This window comes from Zingiber officinale, chromosome 4A, assembly GCF_018446385.1.
Source record: "Zingiber officinale cultivar Zhangliang chromosome 4A, Zo_v1.1, whole genome shotgun sequence".
NCBI lineage: Eukaryota > Viridiplantae > Streptophyta > Magnoliopsida > Zingiberales > Zingiberaceae > Zingiber > Zingiber officinale.
This window is the reverse complement of record NC_055992.1, coordinates 115283974-115295920: the sequence shown is the minus strand read 5'-3', so window position 1 is coordinate 115295920 and position 11947 is coordinate 115283974.

Below are 11947 nucleotides of genomic sequence, written 5' to 3'. Positions count from 1 at the left end.
ATCGGACATCTGGTGTTGAGAAGTCCAAGTGAGTGAAGCTTGGCATATGGAGTCGGAGAGGGCTCGGTAGCTCGTTCTCCGAACTAGGTTAGAGAGGGCACTCTAAACCTAGGAGTTGGATCGGTCTGCCGATCGGTGATCTCGATGTTTCTGATCGGTGCGGTGACCGATCGATTCCTCGATGGTTTCTTGTGGGTTCTGATCGGTCCACGGACCGATCAGAAGCATCAGTGAAGAAAGAAGCACTGATCGGTCCGGGGACCGATCGGTGTATCTGATCGGTCTCCACGGCCGATCTGGAGACTGGATCGGTGCGGGGACCGATCAGATTCCGCACGAGAGTTGGGCAACTCTGTGAAGCCTTCTGATCGGTCGGGGACCGAGGGCCTGATCGGTCCCCACGACCGTCGGGCAAAGCCGACCGTCGGTGGCTGATCGGTCGAGTCTAACGTTGCTACGCAAGCGGCTAGTTTCTTCATCTTCTTCACGGTATAAAGGGGTGCTGCGCTCGAGGTCTTCTTCTTCTTCCTTCTGTTGTGAAGTGTTGTTGTGATTGAGCTTTGTTGAGCTCCTCCTTGTCGAAGCTTCGCGTGAGCTTCATTCCACGACTGGATCAGCTGCTGCTGAGTTGCTTGTTGCATCTGTCCGTGAAGTTGCTACTTCATCCGGGACCCCAGTCGACGAGAAGGCAAGCTACTGTGTTTACATTCCTGTTGTATTTTGTTCTTGCTATTCTCTTGTACTCTTAGCTTGCTGTTGCAAGTGATTGTGGCGAGGTTTCTCCACCCACAAGGAGTTTGATTTAGCCGATTTTCCGGGGACTCATCCACCGACGGATTGATAGGCTTCGTCCACCTTACGGACACGCCGAGGAGTAGGAGTTTCATCTCCGAACCTCGTTACATCCTTGCGTAGAGGTTTGATTTCTTCTCCTGTTTTCTTTCTGCATTTAGTTTCCGCTGCGCTAACCCTAGTTTGTAGAAAGAAACGCGAGCAATTGGGGCGGCTATTCACACCCCCCTCTCTAGCCGGTACGAAGGATCCTAACAAGTGGTATCAGAGCAAAGGTTTGCTCTTCATCGGATTAACACCCGGGGAGCACGAGCTAGAGGATGGATCTACTCGGAGAAGATGTCACCATTCCACCATTCTACGAATGCGGTGACTTCGCGTATTGGAAGGTAAGGATGAAGTACTTTCTTATGACTAACATAATGAATTGGTTTTGTGTACAAGAAGGTTTTATTCCTCCGGTGGATAAGGAAGGAAAACCACTTGAGAAGAAGGAGTGGACAAGAGAACAAATTCACAAATCCGAAATCAACGAAGAGGTAACGAGAATAATTGAATTTTCATTGCCTACTAACATCTTGTGTAAGATAGGTTACAACAATGCCAAGGAATTATGGGATAACTTGGCCAAGTACCATGAGGAGAGCTCCACTTCAAGCCATGAAGAGGAGCCTAGTGAGCCAAGTAGCTCACATCATGGAGGGAGCGAATTGGGAGTTGAGGGCTACTCAACATCCAAGGAAGAAGAGGAGGAGAGTTCCTCTTGTTCAAGATCGGAGCAAGAAGAAGATTCTACCTCCGGAAGGGATGAAGAAGAAAGCTCATCTCCATCCACAAACCTAGGTAACTCAAGCTTTTTAATTCCTAGCAAATTACACATAATGTGCTTTGAGTGTAGGGAATTTGGGCACTACAAGAGTAAGTGTCCAAAGAGGGTTAGGAAGTCTCCACCGGCCCCAAAGGTCAAGAAAGCCGGAGTCCCGATATGCAAAGGCAAAGAGCACGTGGTATGCTTTCAATGCAAGCGAAGGGGACATTATCGGAGTCAATGTCCGAGGGGGAGGCAACCTCACAAGGACAAGAAACCGAGCACATCAATAGGGGGGGCTAAGGCAAACCCTAAGGTAATCTCTAAGGTTCATTATTGCAATTCTAATAAAACTCATGCTAGTAGTTTTGTTGCAATTGTTAATAATGATAAGCATGTTAACTGTAGGAACCAATACATATGCTTAGGAGCTAAACATGTTAGCCTAGGTAAGGATAACACTAAAAATACCAACCCTAGGATTAACGCTTCTAAAGTTAAGGAAAACCTAGGTAGAAATCCCAAGAAGACTAGACACATGCCTAGGAATATCTCAAGAGAAAATGACAAATTAACACTTGAGGTATTAGAGAGGGAAAATCAAGTCTTGAGGTCAAGACTTGATAATTTAGAAAAGGCTCTTAAAAACATGGAGAAGTCATCTCTAGGGTTTAAGAGTCAAAAACCCAAGTCCAAGGACAAGAAAGGTTTGGGTCACAAACCTAAGTCCCAAGTGGTCAAGCCCACTTATCATAGTGTTCCATTCGATTATGGAACAAAACCTAGGGCTAGGAAGATCACCACCAAGGTCACAAGGGGAGTCACCCCTAGAGTTGATCTTGATGAGTCCCAAATGACCAAGGCTTCAAAACCTAAGAGGGTCATTAGGAGGGTTGCTAGGGAAGTCATCCCTAGTGAATATTTAGTGAACCCAATGAGCTCACATAGATATTGGGTTCCTAGGAGCATCTTCTCTATCCCATAGATGGGTTAGAGAGTGTCAACTCCAATTAGAAGGGTAGTTAACCCAACTTTGAGGAAATTGACACTCAAGGAGCATTTTCAAGGTTTTGATAACCTTTGAAAATGAAAAAGAATTATTATTTACTCCTTGAAGAGTAAATTGTGCCATATTTGAAAAATATCGATTTTAATCTTATTTGGCACAATTTAAGAAAACCTAGAGAAATACCATAATTGGGATTTTGGTTTTCTTTTAGGGATATATGGGCAATCTAGGGTTAGATTTTAAGTTAGCTAAGGCTAAGGATACTTAGATAGGGAATTTAGGTATTTTATTTGTGCTAACTTACCATGATTGGTTGCCATATGCCATGCCATGACATCATATTTATTTTATTATCATTTGAAATGTCATGATAATGCTTAGGCTAGTTTTTATGTCATGCTTATTTAAGGTTCAAACTTTATGCCATGACATCATGACATTGACACATGTTTTCATTTATGATACCATTTTATGTCATGTCATCATCTCTTGCATTAGTAATCAATTGAATTGATTTAAGGATGAAAAACACATTTTGATATTGAGATCAAATTTGTGTTTAGAAAATGCATGAGACCTTAGTCTAAGATACCTAAACCCATATCTCACATCAAAATTGACATGGATGTGTTTGATACACTTTAGATGTGTGTGAGAAATTAGGATCATGAGTTAGGATCAAGGTGCATAGTTCTTGTACCTAGATGAGCCTAATTCAAGAAATGGAGGATCATAGGGAAAACTTGTGTACAAGTCATGTACATATAGTCCTAAGATTATGATCCTAAATTAAAGGGTTTAAAATCATTTCAAAATTGATTTGAAAAACCTTGATGAAGCTTTCCTAGTGATTGCATTCATCATTGAACATTGTGATACAAAGTTGAGTTAAACTTGAACTATTTCAAAGTTTTTGAACTTTGTATCAAGATTGAAAAATGGAAGTTATTTTCATAGAAAACTATTTTTCCATGATAGTGTATGATATGAGGAATGTATCCTCAAAGTTTCGTAATTTTTGGAATTTTCTTGAATTTATTAGGAGTTTCTGATTTTCCGGAAGGGGAAATCAGAAGTTCTGATTTCAGTGGCTGGATCGGTCCGGGGACCGATCCAGGGAAGATCTGATCGGTCTGCGGACCGATCCAGAGTATTGTGGATCGGTCTGCAGACCGATCCAGTGAGTTCCAGTAGCACGAGTGCGATCTGGTGAAGGGCTGATCGGTCTGGGGACCGATCAGGGCGTGCCGAATTTCTGATTTTTCAGCTGTTGTCTGAAATTTCAGTTATGGAGTTGAGTTTCGGGTTTCTAAAGGTTTGAAACTCTCCAAGACATTGTTGGTGCAATGGTCAAGGGGGAGTTGACCTTTAGGGGGAGTTTTTACCTAATTATCAAGAGGAGTTGACTCTTAGGGGGAGTTTTTACTCCTTAAGACTTTTGAGGATTAGTGACATGGGATTGTCACTAAATTGTGTGTTGAGTTTAGTTTCAAGGGGGAAATTAAGGGTTTCAATGAAAGGTATGGGACTTTCATTAGGAAGAAACTCTTGACCTTGATTCCCTCTTTTTGATGTGTGTCAAAAGGGGGAGAGATGTCCCAAGGGGGGAGTGTAGGTTTTGGAAGAATGTTCAAGGAAGAACATTGGAAAACCTAAGTTAGGTTATCGGGTTAACCTAACTTGATTTTGGATTTTGTCAAACATCAAAAAGGGGGAGATTGTTGGTGCAATCTTAGGTCAAGGTTGACCTGACTCGAGTTGACCTGACTCGAGTTGTGTTTTGATGTTTGACGATGTTTGACGAGAAGAGAGTTGTATTCTTGATGTTTGACAAGAATAGGTGTTTGGGAGATTGTAGGTGCAACCTTAGGTCAAGGTTGACCTGGTTGACCGTGATTCGGGAAAAGTCAAAGCAGGGAGCTTGGCACGCGAAAAGTCCAAGTGTGGAGACTTGGCACGGGAAAAGTCCAAGTATGGAGACTTGGCACGGAAAAGTCCAAGCAGGGAGCTTGGCACGTGGGAAAGTCCTAATTGGGATGTTAGGCAGTGTGGAAAGTCCTGGTGAGTGAAGCCAGGCAGTGGGAAAGTCCTAACTGGGATGTTAGGCAGTGTGGAAAGTCCTGGTGAGTGAAGCCAGGCAGTGGGAAAGTCCTAACTGGGAAGTTAGGCAGTTGGAAAGTCCTGGTGAGTGAAGCCAGGCAGTGAGAAAGTCCTAACTGGGATGTTAGGCAGTGTGGAAATCCTGGTGAGTGAAGCCAGGTGGAAAGTCCTGGTGAGTGAAGCCGGGCAAGGGAAAATCCAGATCGATCAAGGGTGATCGGACATCTGGTGTTGAGAAGTCCAAGTGAGTGAAGCTTGGCATATGGAGTCGGAGAGGGCTCGGTAGCTCGTTCTCCGAACTAGGTTAGAGGGCACTCTAAACCTAGGAGTTGGATCGGTCTGCGAGACCGATCGGTGATCTCGATGTTTCTGATCGGTGCGGTGACCGATCAGATTCCACTCGATAGCATTTGGAGTTCTGATCGGTCCACGGACCGATCAGAAGCCATCAGTGAAGAAAGAAGCACTGATCGGTCCGGGGACCGATCGGTGTAGTCTGATCGGTCTCCACGGCCGATCTGGAGATCTGACGATCGATCGGTCCCATTCCGCACAGAGAGTTGGGCAACTCTGTGAAGCCTTCTGATCGGTCCAGGCCGATCGGCCGAGGCTGATCGGTCCCCACGGCCGATCAGGCAAGCCCAGACCGATCTGATCGGTCCAGGTTCTAGCCGTTGCTACGCAACGGCTAGTTTCTTCACTGTCTTCTTCACAGGTATAAAGGGGTCGAGGGCTGCTGCTGCTCGAGGTCTTCTTCTTCTTCCTTCCTGTTGTGAAGTGCTGTTGTGCTTGAGCTTTGTTGAGCTCCTCCTTGTCGAAGCTTCGCGTGAGCTTCATTCCACGACTGGATCAGCTGCTGCTGAGTTGCTTATTGCATCTGTCCGTGAAGTTGCTACTTCATCCGGGACCCCAGTCGACGAGAAGGCAAGCTACTGTGTTTACATTCCTGTTGTATTTTGTTCTTGCTATTCTCTTGTACTCTTAGCTTGCTGTTGCAAGTGATTGTGGCGAGGTTTCTCCACCCACAAGGAGTTTGATTTAGTCGATTTTCCGGGGACTCATCCACCGACGGATTGATAGGCTTCGTCCACCTTACGGACACGCCGAGGAGTAGGAGTTTCATCTCCGAACCTCGTTACATCCTTGCGTAGAGGTTTGATTTCTTCTCCTGTTTTCTTTCTGCATTTAGTTTCCGCTGCGCTAACCCTAGTTTGTAGAAAGAAACGCGAGCAATTGGGGTCGGCTATTCACACCCCCCCCCTCTCTAGCCGTACGAAGAGATCCTAACAAATTTGACGAGGAGCGCGCTCGGCGTCTTGTTCGGACGTACGAGATCCCGGACGACCATGAAATAGTGGTAGCCGACCCAACCGACCGGCCCCATAACCCGCCGCTCGGTACCATTTGTTTTTTTCTGGACCAATTCCAGGGCGGCCTTAGATTTCCTACCCATCCGTTTATTTTGGAAGTTTGTAATTATTTCCGCATCCCGCTCGGCCAACTTGTGCCGAATTCCTTTAGGCTACTGAGCGGGATGGTCGTCCTCTTTAGGCTGCACAGTATCTCCCTCGACCCCAAGATATTCCACTACTTCTTCTACCCCAAACAATCCGAGTTGGGCACTTTTATTTTTCAAAGTAGAATAGGCTTCAAATTTTTTGATAATATGCCGACCTCTAACAAGCACTGGAAGGAGTTCTTCTTCTACATACGACTTCCCGAGCGGCCAGCATTCCGAACCAAATGGCAGACCGCTGTGCCGACCCAGCCGGAGCTCGGCAAATTCAGAAGCAATCCGGCCTATCTTCATGCGGCGAACTGGTTGTCCGGTCAGCGGTACAAAATCAACCAGTTGCTTCTCAAGGGGGTGTTGTACATTTTTGGATTATCTCCCGTTCGGGCCAATCTCCCCTACCGCATGAGTAAGGACTTTTTACTCTCTTCGCCTTTTTTGTCTAACTGATTTTAATTTCTTCCATTATAGCTGAAGTCATGTGGCACTCCAAGGCTACTGATCATCTGAAATTGAAAGCCGTGGAAATTGAGGCGGCTACCAAAAAAGAACTCGCCGAGCGGGGTTTAATCCCCAGCCGCCCGGCAGCTACAGGAGAGGGGGGGACACAGTCCGCCCCTGAAACAGAAGTTACCCAATCCGCTTCAACGGAGGTTGAGGCAGATCCTGTTTCCTCTGCTCCAGCCGAGTTGGGAGTCCCCCAGGCCGGGGATTCACCACTGGAAGTTCGGCGGAAACGTCGAAGAGACCCCAGCCTTCCGCCGACCCAAGAGGGCGAACCACAGGCGCCGATCGAGGTCGCTTCGCCAGATCGCACGCCGTCGCAGATCGGGACCTCAGTGGCCTCGCCCACCGCACAGCCCTCTGGCTCTCCTCCTCGGACTCGTCGTCGCTTACGACGGTTGGGCGAAACATCAACCATAGGGGAGTCCTCGGGCCAGGCGACTGCGGCTGAGGAAGTGCCGGCCGGCCACCCAACCGTCAAGACTACCCTTCGATTCCCATCGGAGGAATATTTATTGTCTGCCGATCGGCCATCAAGCCCCGTTCATGAAATAACCTTAACGGGTCCGCTCGCCAAACTTTTCGAGGACACCCAGATTCGGGTGGCCCTCATGACGCCCAAGCAGCTCGGCGATAACCACATGCAGCAGACCACTCAGGTAAGTTCATTTTTCTTGTGCCCTGCTGCTGTTTGGTTCCTGATTTTATTGTTTCCCTTACAGCATTGGGCCGAGCAAATCGCCACTAGCCATCGGCTAGCCGAGCTGGAGGATCTCATGGAAAAACTCCAAGTCTCGGGGGGTCCATCGGCCGAGCGGGAGAAACAAGCCCTCGAGGCCGAACAGAAGAAGTCCGCCAACCTGGCTACAGAGGTGGCCCGACTTGGAGACTTGGTGAAGAAGCGCGACGGAGACGTGAAGCGCGCCAGTAGCCGGAAGAAGCGGGCGATTGCTGATCTGGACAAGATGAAAGTTGAAGTCCGAGCCTTAGATCAGCAATCTAAGAAGCTAGAAGCCCAACTAGCTGCCGAACGGGATGAGCGCTCCGCTGAACGCACTAAAGCAGAGGTGGACCAAAAAGTTCTCCAAGATTCACTAATCGCCTCCCGAGCGGCGCTCAGAAAGTACAAGGAGGGGGAGCCGAGTCGCCTAGCAGCAGCGCGCCAAGAATACCTCCGCTCGGAGCGGTTCGGTGAAAAGTTCGGTGGCAACGTCTCCTCAACTTTCGCCGAGGCGGTCAAAGTCACCATGGCGTACTTGAAGAAGGGTGGCCACCTCCCGGCGGAAATGCACATTCCCGCCTCCGATCTGGCGACCATGATAGACGACATCCCGGACGGTTTCTTTAACTTTGAAGACCCGGAGTGAGGCGAGTTCTTCCAAGTACTTTCTGTATTTCATCCGCTTTGCGGATGTAAAATTTTTGTACGCGCCGTTCAGCATAGTTGTGTTCCTTTGCTTGTATTTTTGTTTGCCCTTCATTGCCCTTCTTTTGTCTGTTTGGTGCTTATCCGTAGAGTCAGTTAAGCTCCACGTGTTCCCCACTAGACGACCGATCGGGTCAATTAATTGACTCGATTTCCTTGAAATCGTTTAGCGATTGGCTATACTGTTTGCATTCAGTGAATGCGAAGTATTGGCAAATCGATAGCCGATCGGACTTAATTAATTTAGTACTTGCGAACGCTCGTTATTTGGCGTCCTTAGTTCCATCCAGTAAGTTCACAGTCGCGGGTCCGGCGTGGATATTCATAGTCGGTCGGCGCGGCTCTCGATCTTTAACGTCGGAGCTCGACGGCACGGATATTTTTAGCCGGTCGGCGCGGCTCTCGATCTTTAACGACGGAGCTCATCGGCGCGGATATTTATAGCCGGTCGGCGCGGCTCTCGATCTTTAACGATGGAGCTCGTCGGCGCGGATATTTATAGCCGGTCGGCGTGACTCTCGATCTTTAACGACGGAGCTCGTCGGCGCGGATATTTATAGCCGGTCGGCGCGGCTCTCGATCTTTAACGACAGAGCTCGTCGGCGCGGATATTTATAGCGGTCGCGGCTCTCGATCTTTAACGACGGAGCTCGTCAGCGGATATTTATATCCGGTCGGCGCGGCTCTCGATCTTTAAAGCCGATCGGCGGCTCTCGATCTTTAACGACGGAACTCGTCGGTCGCGGATATTATAGCCGGTCGGCGCGGCTCTCGATCTTTAACGACGGAGCTCGTCGGTGCGGATATATATAGCGGCGCGGCTCTCGATCTTTAACGACGGAGCTCGTCGGCGCGGATATTTATAGCCGGTCGGCGCAGCTCTCGATCTTTAACGACGGAGCTCGTCGGCGCGGATATTTATAGCCGGTCGGCGCGGCTCTCGATCTTTAACGACGGAGCTCGTCGGCGCGGATATTTATAGCCGGTCGGCGCGGCTCTCGATCTTTAACGACGGAGCTCATCGGTGCGGATATTTATAGCCGGTCGGCGCCGCTCTCGATCTTTAACGACGGAGCTCGTCGGCGCGGATATTTATAGCCGGCCGACGAGCTCCGTCATTAAAGATCGAGAGCCGCGCCGACCGGCTATAAATATCCGCGCGGCCGTCGCCGGGACACCCCTCCCGGCCCAGTTTTGTTGCAGGTTCGCCGGAGCACTCGAGGATCCAGCAGGGAGCGCCACATCCCCAGCGTCCGTTGACTCCTGGTTCGGACAGGATCAATTTGGCACCGTCTGTGGGAACACACCTCCATCCGAGCAGAGGCAATGGACGAGGCTAGAAGAATACATACCGTGGCAATCTCACAAGAAGAGTTGGACGCCATAGTCGAGGCGAGGGCAGCCAAGATAGTGGCGCAGCAAAAGGAGAAAGCACAGGCTGAGCGAGCGCAACAGCAAACCTCGGCTTCAGCAGGCCGGGCGGCGCAAGCAGACCGTCCGGAATATGTTTCAATAGGAGGGTTCCCTCAGGCGCTCTTCCGTACTCCCCCAGAAATCGCGCCCGCTCACGGGGAGCAAGGATCTTCATCTGATGAGCCTCCTGTTCGGGATCATAGGAAGGGTGTTAGTGCAATATCCTTTAGGTCAAGGTTGACTGAGTTGACCAAGCTTGGGTCTTGGTCATAGTTTCGATGTTTGACAATACATGTAGACACATGGACAATGCAGGTGCAATTGTTCATGTGGGGAGATTCTGATCAGGGATTGATCAGTGTGATTGAAGGAGAGTCAAGTAGGTCAAGAGTGACCGGATACCTGACTAGGAAGTCCTAACTGGTATGTTAGGCAGCAGAAGTGAAAGTCCTGGTGAGTGAAGCCAGGCAGAAGGAAAGCCCTAGTGAGTGAAGCTAGGCAGGTGAAAGTCCTGGTGAGTGAAGCCAGGTGAAAGTCCTAGTGAGTGAAGCTAGGCAGAAGGAAATCCTGGTGAGTGAAGCCAGGTGAAAGTCTTGGTGAGTGAAGCCAGGCAAGGGAAAATCCAGATGGATCAAGGATGATCAGACATCTGGTGGAAGTCCAAGTAGGACAAGAGAGTGACCGGATACTTGGCACGACGAGTAAAGTCCAAGTGGGTCAAAGGGATTGACCAGACACTTGGTGGGAAGTCCTAGCAGGTCAAAGGAGTGACCAGATGCTAGGCATGATGTATCAACAGGTCAAGGTTGACCGGATGTTGGCTTGAGAGACTTGGGACTTGATTTTGGGCAAAAACCAAGTGCTGGATCGATCGATGGATCGATCCGGATCGATCGATGGATCGATCCGGCCTTCCTAGCGAACAGAGCCTCCGGATCGATTCGTGGATCGATCCAGATGTCCAAATCGATCGGTGGATCGATTGGGGCGTGTGCTCGCGATAAGCCTGGATCGATCCGTGGATCGATCCAGCGTTTCACAGAGACGCTCTGGATCGATCCGTGGATCGATCCAAAGCCTCCCCGATCGATTGGGAATATTCGAATCGATCGGGATCCGACCGTTGCGTCGTATTTGAGCTGCAGGCGTGCGTTGGCTGCAGCATCTCTTCACCGATTCACTCCAGATCTCTCGCCAGCTTCTCCACAGCACTTGAAAAGCTCAGATCACCAGTTCTTGAAGGATCTTGGAAGGTTTCCAAGTCAAGAGGCGGATCAAAGTCAAGAAGAGAAGCTAGGGTTAGGGTTTGCACTCATTGTAAGCTTGTATTTCTTGTATCCTTTCCCTCTCTTCTTGTACTGAGTCTTGTAGGGGTTCTCCGCCCTTGGTAGTTACCATAAAGGAGAGTTTTATTAGTGGAGGGTGCGTGCGTAGGTGTGGATCCTTGGACTAGTCACCTCTTGTGAGGTGGATACCAAGTAAACCAACCTTGTTAGCGTTGTGTGATTTGTTTCTTTGTATTTCCGCTGCACATCTTTGAAGGAACAAGCAACGCCGAGCTATTCACCCCCTCTAGCTATTTTCGGTCCTAACAAGTGGTATCAGAGCAAGGCCGCTCTTCACCGGAATCATCACCGGAAGGGTCAAGCATAACAAGAAAAGCTAGAGGGTGAAGAAGTTGAAGCAAAAATTGTCAAAGTCAAAGATATCAAAAAGCTCAACTTCAAGATGCAATTCCAAGATGGACTTGGATTTGACACAAGGGTGACTCCACCATACACTTCCACGAGTTTTGATTCTTGGAAATCAAGAATTGAAAATTTTTTTATGATGGAGATAGAGCAATGGTTTGCTCTAATGGAAGGCTTCGAGGCTCCAAGAAATTCAAAGGGCAAAGTTCTCAAGAGGAGCAAGTGGAGCCAAAAGCAAGTCCAAAGGTGCGAGGCCAATGATAAAGTGACCAAGCTCTTGGTAAATTTATTGCCAAGCACCATCCTTTGCAAAATTGGAGAATTTGAAGATGCAAAGGAATTATGGAGCAAATTGGCCAAGCTTCATGAAGAGATCCCCTCCACTGTATAAGAGCAAGAAGTATCCAGAGAGGGTGACTCTTTGGAGCAAGACCAAGAGGAGGGCTCCGAGGTTGAGAGATGCTCAACCTCCGAAGAAGAGGAAATCCAAGAAGCTTCATCCTCAAGGAAATGCAACGAAGGGAACAAGGAGGGAGCATACTCCTTGTTTCATATTCAAGATGATGAAGCCTCCACCTCTAGGATTGAGGGGGAGCAATCCTTGGTGACGCCGGATCAAGAAGAAGGAGAAGCTTCTACATCCGGGTCAAGAGATGAAGAGATTGAAGAAGCTTCTACCTCCACGAGACAA